The 15,478-nt window shown below is 42.2% G+C and overlaps 1 protein-coding gene across 1 annotated transcript in view; it reads left to right on the forward strand.

Moving 5' to 3' along the window:
* LOC126188497 (nephrin-like) overlaps positions 1–15,478 on the forward strand; it is a 758,389-nt gene that overhangs the window by 13,549 nt on the left and 729,362 nt on the right. The gene's annotated exons all lie outside the window — the stretch shown is intronic.

Consider the following 15,478-nt stretch of genomic DNA (forward strand, 5'->3'; position numbering starts at 1 on the left):
CCAACAAATTTAGATTGCTATTTCTCATCAATTACAGACACATAATGCGTTTCTTCTACTAAAATAAGGCTTACTCTGAAAAGTTGAAAACGTTCTTCCAATGCTGAATTGATCTGGGAAAATCCCTACGGTCTGTAATGACGTTTCACTGAAGTGATGCCTTGTTTTCCTCAGGCATTCCCTGTCAAAATGTCGGTGTCTTCTCGTGATCAAGTTTATCTGGGGCAACGTCTACTTCTCCAAGTAGAAAACAGTATAACCCCCTCATTATTAGCGAGCATCGCCAGACAACACTTTCTAAAGTACTTTCTCTGGTAAATCACACGCCTCTGGGATTAAAATTAACAACCTGCTCAGCATCGGCTCCTTACCTACTTGTAGTGTGGCCCTCATTAATTACGAGTCTCAGAGAGCTGGATAGTGGATACAACTCGAATTTAATAACAGATTAGAGTTAATAATTAGTTCCTTTTTGAGAATAGAGATACAAATATGCGCCCAGAGCAGCCCTCACTGCAAAAGCAACACAGGGTGTTTCAATGCATGGACTTGAGATAAAGAGTATTTCCATAAAAAGCTCAAAAGGGACATTTAGACGAAATCCACACTAACATAGGGCCTGGAATAGAGTATCCTGACAGGGCTAGATATGGGAAGGCACAATGCACCCACAAACGTTATCAAACATGACCGTTTTAGTGGTCCAGCCTTTATGGTGTGGGAAGCATAAAGTTTCAAGGGTGTACTAATCTCCAAATCTTTGAACGCGGGGTACTCACCGGTCAACGTTATTGTGACACTGTACTTCTTCCCCATGTGCGTTCTTATTGCCTTTGAATAAATGTGTCTTTTTCTTTCGTCTCATTGAAAGTGTAAGCTACTTTCTGTAATACCATGTTGCAGCTGTTTCTATGTATAGATCAAGTTTCCTCGAGTTATGTTTCATAGTGGTGACGCATCATGCCAAAGTTACTTTCTTCCTTAAGTTTGGAGCATCAATGTATTTGTACGGCTCATTATTTGAACCCCAATTGCTGTAAGCCAAAGGAGCACGGAAAACACATCACGATGTCATGGAAGTAATGCCTGGTACGGCGTACAGCTCGGGCAGTTCATACTTCCGTTATTAGGTGAAAGTTACGCCGACTTTCAAAAACAATTGATTCGAGCTCAAGTTATTTCTTGTCGCTACCGTCGTTCTCTGCTGTATTTTCGGCTATCGATTTGGCGTCGAGCTTACGTTCTACACGTCACGTGTTTCGTGCCACTGACCTGTCTATAGTATCAGGCTACGACACTTAACTACAGGTAATGTTGCTCCACGTCACGTCATTAAGTATGCCACACGTCATTAAGTACATACATAGTGGACGCTGGTACACTCATAGTTAAATACCCTGAGAGACCTAAGTGATTTACGCAACTCTCTAGTCCATCAGTTCCGATTCTTACGCATATTGATTCAAATTTCTTACTACCTCCTGTGTCGTGTGTCTAGTCGTCGACAGTAACAGCTGTAAATTTTGTTTTTGTTGTGTTCCGACACATTTTTCTATCCCTGCACCGAACGGATTCAGAAGGGTAAGAGGGAATAAGAGTATTCACTTAGCGGATTTTTTGTGATATGCATTTCATTACCGACTACCGGTTTCCATCTGCGCAGCAGATCATCTTCAGGTCTGCCGTCGCAATGTTCGGTTTGTCCACTGTGGCGTTGTTACTTTACTTTCGTACGGGAGATAATATTTTCATACAGTGCACTTTGCAGTCTGAGATTTTAAGTTCCAAAACTTGTGAATTCGAAACGAAGGCGAACAGACCTAAGGCAGTGTGGTTTCTCCAATTCCTGTTGCAGACACATTAAAACTTAACATAACACTTAATCACTGAAATTATGCTGCGTGCTTTTAACCACGTGCCTACTCCTACTCTTCTTTACCTTGTAAGTTTTCTAAAAAAGGCTAATATTCAGTGCCAGTTTTCTTTGTTGATACTCCGGTTCAGTTTTTTGATTTGTAAGTATCTAAGCGTACTTTCTTTCAGAAAAAGTTATTAGAATTACATCTCAGTAAAACCTTTAGACTGCAATTTGAATGAAGGTAATGTAATTTTATGCTCACTCGTGGCTGTATGTAACGTTATTTGCGTTGCATATGAAGCTTCTGTGTTTCAAGCTCCTATTATAACATGCTCTGTATGCAGTCCTCATGGACAATATGCGTCTGACCTATCACATGTAATAACTATATTGCTGTGTAAACTTTGCACTAATCTCAATGCTTACACTTATACTTAAAAAGTAATACACAACCACTGAAGCCCGCATCTCGTGGTCGTGCGGTAGCGTTCTCGCTTCCCACGCCCGGGTTCCCGGGTTTGATTCCCGGCGGGGTCAGGGATTTTCTCTGCCTCGTGATGGCTGGGTGTTGTGTGCTGTCCTTAGGTTAGTTAGGTTTAAGTAGTTCTAAGTTCTAGGGGACTGATGACCATAGATGTTAAGTCCCATAGTGCTCAGAGCCATTTGAACAACTACTGAACCACGTAACATCAGAATGTGAGAGTAATGTGCGTGATAATCACTGTTCCGCAAGTACGAAACACAATATTTGATTCTGTCCCAAATAATCTCTTTGGTTTACCTGTGTGGCAGCAGATGAACAGCTTTGCCCAGAAATAAATGAGGCTGCTTTGTCATCATTTAATTAATCTTGCCATGTGCAGTGCAAGATATTGCCCAACTTAACATGCAGTTAACTGTCGAATACTGCGGGCCACAATACGAGTCCAAAATCTTTTTCTTTTAAAACCTTTGAATAGCAAGTAGGATATTGTGTCTTAATGTCAAATAATCTGAAGACTAATTTCACTTCAAATTTGTATTACTTAGGAGATATCAATGTTGTGTACATCTACATCTACATCTACATTTATACTCCGCAAGCCACCCAACGGTGTGTGGCGGAGGGCACTTTACGTGCCACTGTCATTACCTCCCTTTCCTGTTCCAGTCGCGTATGGTTCGCGGGAAGAACGACTGTCTGAAAGCCTCCGTGCGCGCTCTAATCTCTCTAATTTTACATTCGTGATCTCCTCAGGAGGTATAACTAGGGGGAAGCAATATATTCGATACATCACCCAGAAACGCACCCTCTCGAAACCTGGCGAGCAAGCTACACCGCGATGCAGAGCGCCTCTCTTGCAGAGTCTGCCATTTGAGTTTGTTAAACATCTCCGTTACGCTATCACGGTTACCAAATAACCCTGTGAAGAAACGCACCGCTCTTCTTTGGATTTTCTCTATCTCCTCCGTCAACCCGATCTGGTACGGATCCCACACTGATGAGCAATACTCAAGTATAGGTCGAACGAGTGTTTTGTAAGCCACCTCCTTTGTTGATGGACTACATTTTCTAAGGACTCTCCCAATGAGTCTCAACCTGGTACCCGCCTTACCAACAATTAATTTTATATGATCATTCCACTTCAAATCGTTCCGCACGCATACTCCCAGATATTTTACAGAAGTAACTGCTACCAGTGTTTGTTCTGCTATCATACAATGATACAATAAAGGATCCCTCTTTCTATGTATTCGCAATACATTACATTTGTCTATGTTAAGGGTCAGTTGCCACTCCCTGCACCAAGTGCCTATCCGCTGCAGATCTTCCTGCAATTCGCTACAATTTTCTAATGCTGCAACTTCTCTGTATACTACAGCATCATCCGAGAAAAGCCGCATAGAACCTCCGACACTATCTACTAGGTCATTTATATATATTGTGAAAATCAATGGTCCCATAACACTCCCCTGTGGCACGCCAGAGGTTACTTTAACGTCTGTAGACGTCTCTCCATTGATAACAACATGCTGTGTTCTGTTTGCTAAAAACTCTTCAATCCAGCCACACAGCTGGTCTGATATTCCGTAGGCTCTTACTTTGTTTATCAGGCGACAGTGCGGAACTGTATCGAACGCCTTCCGGAAGTCAAGAAAAATAGCATCTACCTGGGAGCCTGTATCTAATATTCTCATGAACAAATAAAGCGAGTTGGGTCTCACACGATCGCTGTTTCCGGAATCCATGTTGATTCCTACATAGTAGATTCTGGGTTTCCAAAAACGACATGACACTCGAGCAAAAAACACGTTCTAAAATTCTACAACAGATCGACCTCTATAGTTTTGCGCATCTGCTCGACGACCCTTCTTGAAGACTGGGACTACCTGTGCTCTTTTCCAATCATTTGGAACCTTCCGTTCCTCTAGAGACTTGCTGTACACGGCTGTTAGAAGGGGGGCAAGTTCTTTCGCATACTATGTGTAGAATAATGAGCTCCTACACAACAGCAACGACAGGTGAGCCACTGATTGGTGCGGCAGCTGTCGTCGTGGGAAGCCTGGACGGGAGAGGAAATGATTAGCGAACAAGTTATCACGTCAAACAGAAGATTTAATTAACTTGAGTTTTTCCAAGCGAACGAAGACTCATTACAAATAACGCAGCAAGAAACAGTTATTACAATTTCAAGGAGAATGAGGCACCCTATAAATGGTACGAACGATGGTGTCGTAGTGATGATTCGAAGCGCAAGAGAGCCTGTGTGCTGCCGCCAACCATCGTATATCGTGCAGAGGGCACTCATAGTCCACAGCTGTTGGAGGTGTGACTCAGCGGGCGCGCACCATTGGGTCCACCACAACCCGCGCAACCGCTATCGGTATAAGACGGAAACTTGCAATTCCATTGCCAACAATAACGTCCATAGGGTTATATCTATATGCCATTTCACACCAAATATTAGTATACCTACATCAAAGGACATTGCTATTAATAAATAGTTGATATTTGGAAATAAATCGTAAGTGTACAAAGTTATCTCTTCGAGAAAACTTTCATGGAACTTAGTTCATTAAACAAAATTTATATTCAGCACTTAAGAATGAGAAGGGATGTTGTTGTTGTTGTGGTCTTCAGTCCTGAGACTGGTTTGATGCAGCTCTCCATGCTACTCTATCCTGTGCAAGCTTCTTCATCTCCCAGTACCTACTGCAACCTACATCCTTCTGAATCTGCTTAGTGTATTCATCTCTTGGTCTCCCTCTACGATTTTTACCCTCCACGCTGCCCTCCAATACTAAATTGATGATCCCTTAATGCCACAGAACATGTACTACCAACCGATCCCGTCTTCTTGTCAAGTTGTGCCACAAACTTCTATTCTCCCCAATCCTATTCAGTACTTCCTCATTAGTTATGTGATCTACCCATCTAATCTTCAGCATTCTTCTGTAGCACCACATTTCGAAAGCTTCTATTCTCTTCTTGTCCAAACTATTTATCGTCCATGTTTCACTTCCATACATGGCTAGACTCCATACAAATACTTTCAGAAATGACTTCCTAACACTTAAATCTATACTCGATGTTAACAAATTTCTCTTCTTCAGAAACGCTTTCCTAGCCATTGCCAGTCTACCTTTTATATCCTCTCTACTTCGATCATCATCAGTTATTTTGCTCCCCAAATAGCAAAACTCCTTTACTACTTTAAGTGTCTCATTTCCTAATCTAATTCCCTCAGCATCACCCGACTTAGTTCGACTACATTCCATTATCCTCGTTTTGCTTTTGTTGATGTTCATCTTATATCCTCCTTTCAAGACACTGTGCATTCCATTCAACTGCTCTTCCAAGTCCTTTGCTGTCTCTGACAGAATTACAATGTCATCGGCGAACCTCAAAGTTTTTATTTCTCCTCCATGGAATACCTACTCCGAATTTTTCTTTTGTTTCCTTTACTGCTTGCTCAATATACAGATTGAACAACATCGGGGAGAGGCTACAACCCTGTCTTACTCCCTTCCCAACCACTGCTTCCCTTTCATGTCCCTCCACTCTTATAACTGCCATCTGGTTTCTGTACAAATTGTAAATAGCCTGTCGCTCCCTGTATTTTACCCCTGCCACCTTTAGAATTTGAAAGAGAGTATTCCAGTCAACATTGTCAAAAGCTTTCTCTAATTCTACAAATGCTAGAAACGTAGGTTTGCCTTTCCTTAATCTTTCTTCTAAGATAAGTCGTAAGGTCAGTATTGCCTCACGTGTTCCAGTGTTTCTACGGAATCCAAACTGATCTTCCCCGAGGTTGGCTTCTTCTAGTTTTTCCATTCGTCTGTAAAGAATTCGTGTTAGTATTTTGCAGCTGTGACTTATTAAACTGACAGTTCGGTAATTTTCACATCTGTCAACACCTGCTTTCTTTGGTATTGGAATTATTATATTCTTCTTGAAGTCTGAGGGTATTTCGCCTATTTCATACATCTTGCTCACCGGATGGTAGAGTTTTGTCAGGACTGGCTCTCCCAAGGCCGTCAGTAGTTGCAATGGAATGTTGTCTACTCCGGGGGCCTTGTTTCGACTCAGGTCTTTCAGTGCTCTGTCAAACTCGTCACGCAGTATCGTATCTCCCATTTCAACTTCATCTACATCCTCTTCCATTTCCATAATATTGTCCTCATGTACATCGCCCTTGTGTAGACCCTCTATATGTTCCTTCCACCTTTCTGCTTTTCCTTCTTTGCTTAGAACTGGGTTACAATCTGAGCTCTTGATATTCATACAAGTGGTTCTCTTATCTCCAAAGGTCTCTTTAATTTTCCTGTAGGCAGTATCTATCTTACCCCTAGTGAGATAAGCCTCTACATCCTTACATTTGTCCTCTAGCCATCCCTGCTTAGCCATTTTGCACTTCCTGTCGATCTCATTTTTGAGACGTTTGTATTCCTTTTTGCCTGCTTCATTTACAGCATTTTTATATTTTCTCCTTTCATCAATTAAATTCAATATTTCTTCTTTTACGCAAGGATTTCTACTAGCCCTCGTCTTTTTACCTACTTTATCCTCTGCTGCCTTCACTACTTCATCCCTCAAAGCTACCCATTCTTCTTCTACTGTATTTCTTTCCCCCATTCCTGTCAATTGTTCCCTTATGCTCTCCCTGAAACTCTGTACAACCTCTGGTTCTTTCAGTTTATCCAGGTCCCATCTCCTTAAATTCCCACCTTTTTGCAGTTTCTTCAGTTTCAATCTGCAGGTCATAACCAATAGATTGTGGTCAGAGTCCACATCTGCCCCTGGAAATGTCTTACAATTTAAAACCTGGTTGCTAAATCTCTGTCTTACCATTATATAATCTATCTGATACCTTTTAGTATCTCCAGGGTTCTTCCATGTATACAACCTTCTATCATGATTCTTAAACAAAGTGTTAGCTATGATTATGTTGTGCTCTGTGCAAAATTCTACCAGGCGGCTTCCTCTTTCATTTCTTTGCCCCAATCCATATTCACCTACTATGTTTCCTTCTCTCCCTTTTCCTACACTCGAATTCCAGTCACCCATGACTATTAAATTTTCGTCTCCCTTCACTATCTGAATAATTTCTTTTATTTCATCATACATTTCTTCAATTTTTTCGTCATCTGCAGAGCTAGTTGGCATATAAACTTGTACTACTGTAGTAGGTGTGGGATTCGTATCTATCTTGGTCACAATAATGCGTTCACTATGCTGTTTGTAGTAGCTTACCCGCATTCCTATTTTCCTATTCATTATTAAACCTACTCCTGCATTACCCCTATTTGATTTTGTGTTTATAACGCTGTAGTCACCTGACCAGAAGTCTTGTTCCTCCTGCCACCGAACTTCACTAATTCCCACTATATCTAACTTCAACCTATCCATTTCCCTTTTTAAATTTTCTAACCTACCTGCCCGATTAAGGGATCTGACATTCCACGCTCCGATTCGTAGAACGCCAGTTTTCTTTCTCCAGATAACGACATCCTCTTGAGTAGTCCCCGCCCGGAGATCCGAATGGAGGACTATTTTACCTCTGGAATATTTTACCCAAGAGGACGCCATCATCATTTAATCATACAGTAAAGCTGCATGCCCTCGGGAAAAATTACGGCTGTAATTTCCCCTTGCTTTCAGCCGTTCGCAGTACCAGCACAGCAAGGCCGTTTTGGTTATTGTTACAAGGCCAGATCAGTCAGTCATCCAGACTGTTGCCCTTGCAACGACTGAAAAGGCTGCTGCCTCTCTTCAGGAACCACACGTTTGTCTGGCCTCTCAACAGATACCCCTCCATTGTGGTTGCACCTACGGTACGGCTATCTGTATCTCTGAGGCACGCAAGCCTCCCCACCAACGACAAGGTCCATGGTTCATGGGGGGGGGGGGGTAATGAGTGATATATTTATATGAGTTTGCGAGTTTATCAGATAAAACAACAGTATCATAATAGTCAAAGAATGCAAATCAAATAAAAATCAAAACTGAAAATGTTCCCTAAATGCTACATCCCACTTTCTGCAAAGCTAGCTTACATGGCTGAATATTATAATCTTTAATATATTGCAGATTACAGCAACAGCATTCCGGAATTAGGACTCTGCACCAGTACACACGTCTGCTTCCAGTCACATTCGGCAACACTAATAATAATTTAATTTAAAGGATTCTTAGGATATTCGTTTTGTGGGTTCTATTGTGAATTTTATACCTTTACATTCTTAAATTATTTTTGTTTTAATGTTTCTTTCACGTGTACTGGCTACTTGACATTTCTTGAATCCAGTGAGTCTCTTATATACACTTACTCGGGAAAAATGGTTACCATTGCCACTATATATATATATATATATATATATATATATATATATATATATATATATATATATATTTCTGTCAATCTTCAGATCTTCAGTGTTCCGATCAAGCGTCCTGTCGTTTCTTCCAGTATCTTGAGGAAGTCTCGCTGGACACTGGATCGGCCTGCCGCTCGCACTTGGTTGGCGGGCTAGGTTGTACCCTAGATATAGAGGTGGCCACGGCGCAGCTGCTGCCATCCCAGAATTTCCTACCAGCGCCAGAACTCCGTCCTTTGTCCGGCTGAGCCGACAGCGCTTCCCTCCGCGTTTAAAACTGAGGCTCCAGGGCACCGGATGTACGCGAAACGAGCGCACAAGTAAACTGTGTTTTACGCCGGCTCGCTTTATTTAGCCACCGCGAAGGGGCGGTGTCCGTCCACACCGCTATGTATGCTTTAGGCTACACGACGTATAAAGTTCGTATTTACTTTGTTCTGCTGCTGTTACACTTGCATACTTTCACGTGTACATGTAAATAGAAACTTGTCTTCAAGACAATTTTCTAATACAGTTCCGTGATGATTGTACCATATAAAAGCGTTAGACTTAGGTATATGTATCAGCCGACTCACTGTATTGTGACTCATTAAGGGGATACTGAGATTTTCGTTTTGTGAAACGCCCAATTTTACATTCTTAAATTTTTAAAGCACCGCCACTTTGAAATCTTATCAAGATTTCATTGAATATATATGTAGTTCTTGTTTCAACCGCACTTCGTTATCTACGAAGCTTCTAAGGCTACTATGAATACTATCTACCTGGTCATTAATCTACAACATGGACGGCGAAGATCCTAACACACTTCTCTGGTGCCCACCTGAAGGTACTTCTACCCTGTTGTCGACTCTCCATGCATGACTACAAGCAGTGTACTTCCTTTCACGAAATTCTGCAATTGCGCAAGAAATTTATTTTAATATTCCTATGATTTATGTATTTCAGTATATAATCTGAGAAAAGTGCGAGCTGGGATTAACATGACCGATGTTCCCGGAATGCATGCTGGTCGACACCAAGGAGATCATTCAGTTCGAAGTGTCGCATTATATTCGGGTTCAGAACATGTTTTAGTATTCTACAAAAGACAAGCGTTGATACCGGACGATAATTTAGTATATCCCTTCTGCTATCATTCTTGTAAACGTGTGTGTTATGTGCCTCCTTCCAAGCCTTGGCCACAGAATTATTTATTCTAGCGATCTGTAGTACGATATATTATGAATAAAAAAAGAGCTAATTCAACTGGGAATTAGGTATAGTATCTGATAAGGACTCCATTATGCTCTGGAGCTTTGTTCATTTTTTGCCAATTCAGCTGTTTCTCAATGCCAGTGACAGTAATATATGCATCACACACTTTTGCAATGGTGCGAGGATTAAACTGGGGCACTCTATCTGGATTTTCCTTTGTAATGCAACATTCGGAAACAATTGTATGATCACAAAGACTCAGTCGTTTGTAAAGCATGTAGCAGACTGCAGTTCATTGGTGAGAACTGGGAAAATGGGATCAGTCTACAAAGGATTTTATGAAGTTCGTAGGCGTTCGCGACTGAAGAGTCAGTTTGAATTAAAGCATTGCCAGTGTTAGGCCACGTCATTATAAAACACGAAAACAAATGTACAAACGGACTTTCGACCAGCTAGACCAGATTGTTTGTCCTGAAGGGGACCGTTCCGAAAATGACCGAAATTTCGACAGTAGCTTTGTTTTGATGCTTTATAACTGCGCGACCTAGGACCGAAAACGCTTTACTCAAATTGACGCTGTTTATTCAGATGCAAAGAATTGCTAACAAGATACTCATGTGCCAACCCTAGTCTTTCGCTCAAATTTTTGGAATAATACGAAATGGGAATAACAGGTGACATAGAACGGATACAGAGAAGGGCGGGACGAATGATCACAGGTTTGTTTGATGTACGAGAGGCGTCACGGAGATGCTGAACAAGCTCAACTGGCAGCAGCTTTAAGATGAGACACCAACTATACCATGGAAGTTCCACAAACCAGCTCTAAGTGAGGATTCTAGGAAAGCCTACAACACTCCGCCTGTTATTCCCATAGGCATCGCAGTGAATATATTAGACACATTATACGGTCCAGTGATATTGATGTGGCCACCTCCTGTGTTAGACATCATCGTGCTATAACCACTCACAGACGGCAGGTGGTAGCATCAGCATTGGAGGGAATACAATGCCTGTTGGGGTGGGGCCGCGGAGGAGAGAGAGAGGGGGGGGGGGGGAACGGTGCAGTCGTTGTTGTACTGCGCAAACAGAGCGATTTACTTCACTTATAGAAGGGAATGATCATTGGATTGCGGGCCAAAAGTGGAATCATATCCGAAACGGCAAAGTCAGTAATCTGATTTCGTGCTGCAGTGGTTAAAGTGTAACGAGCATGGCAAAACGGTGCTGCTCAAAACCGACGCCTTGGCAACTGTGGTGCACTATGGACTGTAAATGAAAGGTGTGAACGACGGCTGTGGAGATGTATTCGAGCAAACAGACGTGCAACTGTTGAGCAACTGACCGCCGAAGTGAATGAAGGGGCTATCAACAGTGTCTCCTGAAGGACCGTACAGCGAACGTTGCTGCGTATGGGCATCTGCAGCAGGCACCTGGTTCACTCACCCATGCTGACTGTTGCTCATGGAACCGCACGACCGCTACGGTCGCAGGTTCGAATCCTGCCTCGGGCATGGATGTGTGTGATGTCCTTAGGTTAGTTAGGTTTAAGTAGTTCTAAGTTCTAGGGGACTTATGACCACAGCTGTTGAGTCCCATAGTGCTCAGAGCCATTTGAACTGCTGCTCACCGACGACGAAGGCTGGAATTTGCACGGAAATACTGCAAATGGACGTACATTGAGTGGCGACATAGGACTTTTGCAAATTAATCGCGTTTTAAGCTCCGTCGGACTGAAAGCAAACGCCCTGCAACTATCGTCGGAAAGGTCCACGCGTGAGGAGGGAGCGCTGCGGTCTGGGGAATGCGTTCGTGGCATCCCGTGGATGAACTCGTCATTCTGGAGGGCACAGTGAATCAACACGAGTATGCGTCCTTGGTACCACGTCCACCCCTACATACAGTTTGTTTTCTCCTCGGCATGATGGAGTCTACCTGCAGAACAATGCAACGTTTCACACAGCTCGCAGTATACGTGCGTAGTTCGGAGAGCATCAGGATGAGTTCACCGTACACCCCTAGCCACCAGATTGCTCAATTAAAACGTAATCAGAAATCTTTGGTACCACCTCGATCGGGATGTTCGGACCATGGATCTTCAACCGATGAATCTAGGTCAGCTTGCCACGGAACTGGGGTGGACATGGCTCGACATCCGTACCGGTACCTTCCAGAACCTGACTGGCTCTCATCCTCCACATCGCAGAACGGTCCGCGCTGTGAAAAGTGATAATTCAGGCTGTTAACCGGTGGTCACATTAATGCGACTCGTCAGTGTAGAAGGCGAACACAGGCATTTAAGCTATCATTCCTTTCACGGTACATTTTTGAGTGGAATGGTACAATCCCTAATACCTGGTACAATGGTAAAAACCTCTGCTTTGCACTTGATATTGATTTGCGAATGTAGATAGTCTACAGATGTATTTGCATAAGTACATACGCATTTTTTTCAAAACGAGCGAAAAATATTTTTAATACTTTTTTTATTTTTTGGACCATCGAATCGAGTGCAGATAGAAAGGAACCTCATGTAGAACTGCAAACGGACTAGTGTTTTGGTACCGACATCTCGGTATTTTGCTTAAGTGGCAAATGGTGAGATCGAATGGTTCAAATGGCTCTGAGCACTATGGGATTCAACATCTCAGGTCTAAGTCCCTTAGAACTCAGAACTACTTAAACCTAACTAACCTAAGGACATCACACACACCCATGCCCGAGGCAGGATTCGAACCTGAGACCGTAGCAGTCCCGCGGTTCCGGACTGCAGCGCCAGAACCGCACGGTCACTGCGGCCGGCAGGGAAGATCGAATAAACTGAAAAACATACTTCTATAGCCCGACTGATTGAGCCTGTTCGAGAATGTTACTAGAATTTATGATATAGTTTTATTTGCATCAGTGCAGGGGAGCGGTGTATAACGTTGACTATAGACCAATTGTGTCACTTTCTTTGAACATTTCTCATAAATAAACCGAAAAAGTAAAGGAATTACGACTCATACATCGAGATTAGTATCTAACGCATTGCAGTACTGTTTATACGGGAGGGATGTAGTCATCTGTTCTTTTCGTGAAACGAGCAGGTGAGGGCGAGGACTACGATCGGTCAGAGCACCGTCGTTTGCAGCGCACGTAACATCGGTGTAGCTGCAGAGAGTAACGGCTAGCCAATTCATTCTCGGCACCACGCCAGCCCGACTACACATCACCTATGTCGTCGTGTTCCGGAAATGCTTTCAATGTGCTTGTCATGCTGCCCAGCACATCAGATAATCGCAAGATATTTATTTGCACTGCCTGCTACGGTGCGCGTAGCTGTGGCTGCCTTGGACTTCGCGCACTCGTCCGACCAGTTCCTTATACGCTCTCCCCCTCTTCATCCCCCCTCCCCCCTTTCTCTCTCTCTCTCTCTTTCTCTCTTTCTCTCTGTCTCTCTCTCTCTCTCTCTCTCTCTCGTACAATGGTGCGACGCTCAGCGTTCAATATAATGTCGATAAGATCACGTATATTGTCAAAAACTCCCTTTCACCTTCTTCCAGTAGCAGTTCATAAACTGCTTAATCTGAAATACGCAGTTAATTTGTAACATCCAGTGAATCAACATACCATTGGTGCCCGTGGCTGTACCGAATGTTGTGCCTTTCAATTTCAGTAAACTATATATGGAGGCAATGCATTGTACGAGATTCTATCTACTGTAAGTTTTATGCTGCTGTTCCACAAAGTGTAAAACACAGCACGATGTCAAGAGGGGGAAAAACAAAAAACTCGTCATTGTGTCACATCCTATAGCAAACTGACTTGAAATATTTACATATGTATAAATTACCACATAAAATATATCTAACACTTCATTAAATGCTGTATTAGAGAACAACAAACAGCTATAGGGTATCTGTTTTAACTTGAGACAACTAAATATCTCGAAAACGACGCATCGTACCAAAACAATTTTCTAGGTGAAAAGTAATCTATCTGTTCTCAACTGACCGTCTCCTAACCAAACACCTGCGTGGGCGAGGTATTGCATATTCGGATTCTACGCGAAAAAATACGTACTGCTTGCTCAAGTCATTGTTTCCCATTCGTGGCAGACGGCGATTCTTAATTGCAAAAACAGTCTCACTTGATATTTCTCGATTAAATCGCCATCTTCCACGAATGGGAAAGCATGGTTTGAGTAAAACGTACGTATTATTTGGCGTCGAATCGGAATATGCTATACACAATCGGAATATACAATAAAAAAAGGGGGGGGGGCAGATTGAAAATACAAAGTAGACCCCACCAACCGAGTAAGGGTGGTTAGGAGGTGCCAATTTTTTGGACATACCGATGTTTGCTTTACTAATAACATTTCACTTAGAACATATTTCTCTAGTGATGCATTGTTATCGAGATATTTAGTTGTCTCGAGGTAAGACGAACACCGTGTACACTAATCTCTACATCCAGAAGACTGACGCTAAATGTGACGCCAAGAGCTGCACCATTCTACAGGAATATGTACTCTGCCACTATTAGTTACTGATTTTCTACGTTGTCTGGATAATGAAGGTTACGTGTATCTTACACAGCTGGAATTCATGACGCAATCTAAACTGCAGCTAAGTTTGAGTGAGACTATAGAAATTCACAGATCTCTGTGGAGGATTGGAGAAAACAGAAGTTACATAATAAAATGAATTAGTGCCTTCACCTGAAACGTAGAAATTAAATGTAGATTGTGTAAATATAAATCAGACACTTATGTTTCCTGCATAGCGCAGCGATGCCTGGTCTGTTAACAATTACCTAGATTGTGCACTGCTTGAGAAAAGTAACGTTTTGTTTGAGATAGATACTTTCTTAGCAACTCTTTATTTTTCTAACAGACACTTTAGCTTGTCGTAGTTTACAGGCAAGAATATATTGGTACCAATGGATAACGATTTGAGAAAATAACTGTGAGAGAACTATATCTGTTCAAAGACTTATAATTATATCTATTTTTCTGCCCATTCTCTATCAAGAAAATCCATACGAGCGCTGCGTAACTGGTGTTATATCAATTAAATTCCCATGCAGTTTCCAGTCATGATTAAAAGTCAAGTATCGTTACTTTCACTACATATCTGCAAATGTCTAGAATGGAGACACTGTATCGCGATTTGATAGAGGTGAAACTTAAGTACAGCATTCTTCTGTTCGGCGCATACAGCGAGGGTCAGAAATTTGAGATTTAAGTTCCGTAGGGACCAACATTAGCTTGTCAAACACATACTGGTGAACCAGTAAACCCGATTCAAAATATCGCGTAAAAGCTGTTAATTGGTATTTGTCCGATATGTAGCATTTTCCTGTGTTAGAGGATGCACTGATCGCCAAAGGAAAATATTTTCTAAGACTAAAACTCATATCTTTCGGATTATACTTTTCACATTATAAACTACGCCAGCGAAAGTAGTAAAATGTATGCTGATTACACGCCATTCATGAATTCCGTGAGGAAATATCCATGAGAAGATGTCTCAATCAACAGCGACTTTTTCCGCAACGAGAAAGAACATATGTATATGC

This window comes from Schistocerca cancellata, chromosome 5 (genome assembly GCF_023864275.1).
Source record: "Schistocerca cancellata isolate TAMUIC-IGC-003103 chromosome 5, iqSchCanc2.1, whole genome shotgun sequence".
In the NCBI taxonomy this organism is placed as follows: domain Eukaryota; kingdom Metazoa; phylum Arthropoda; class Insecta; order Orthoptera; family Acrididae; genus Schistocerca; species Schistocerca cancellata.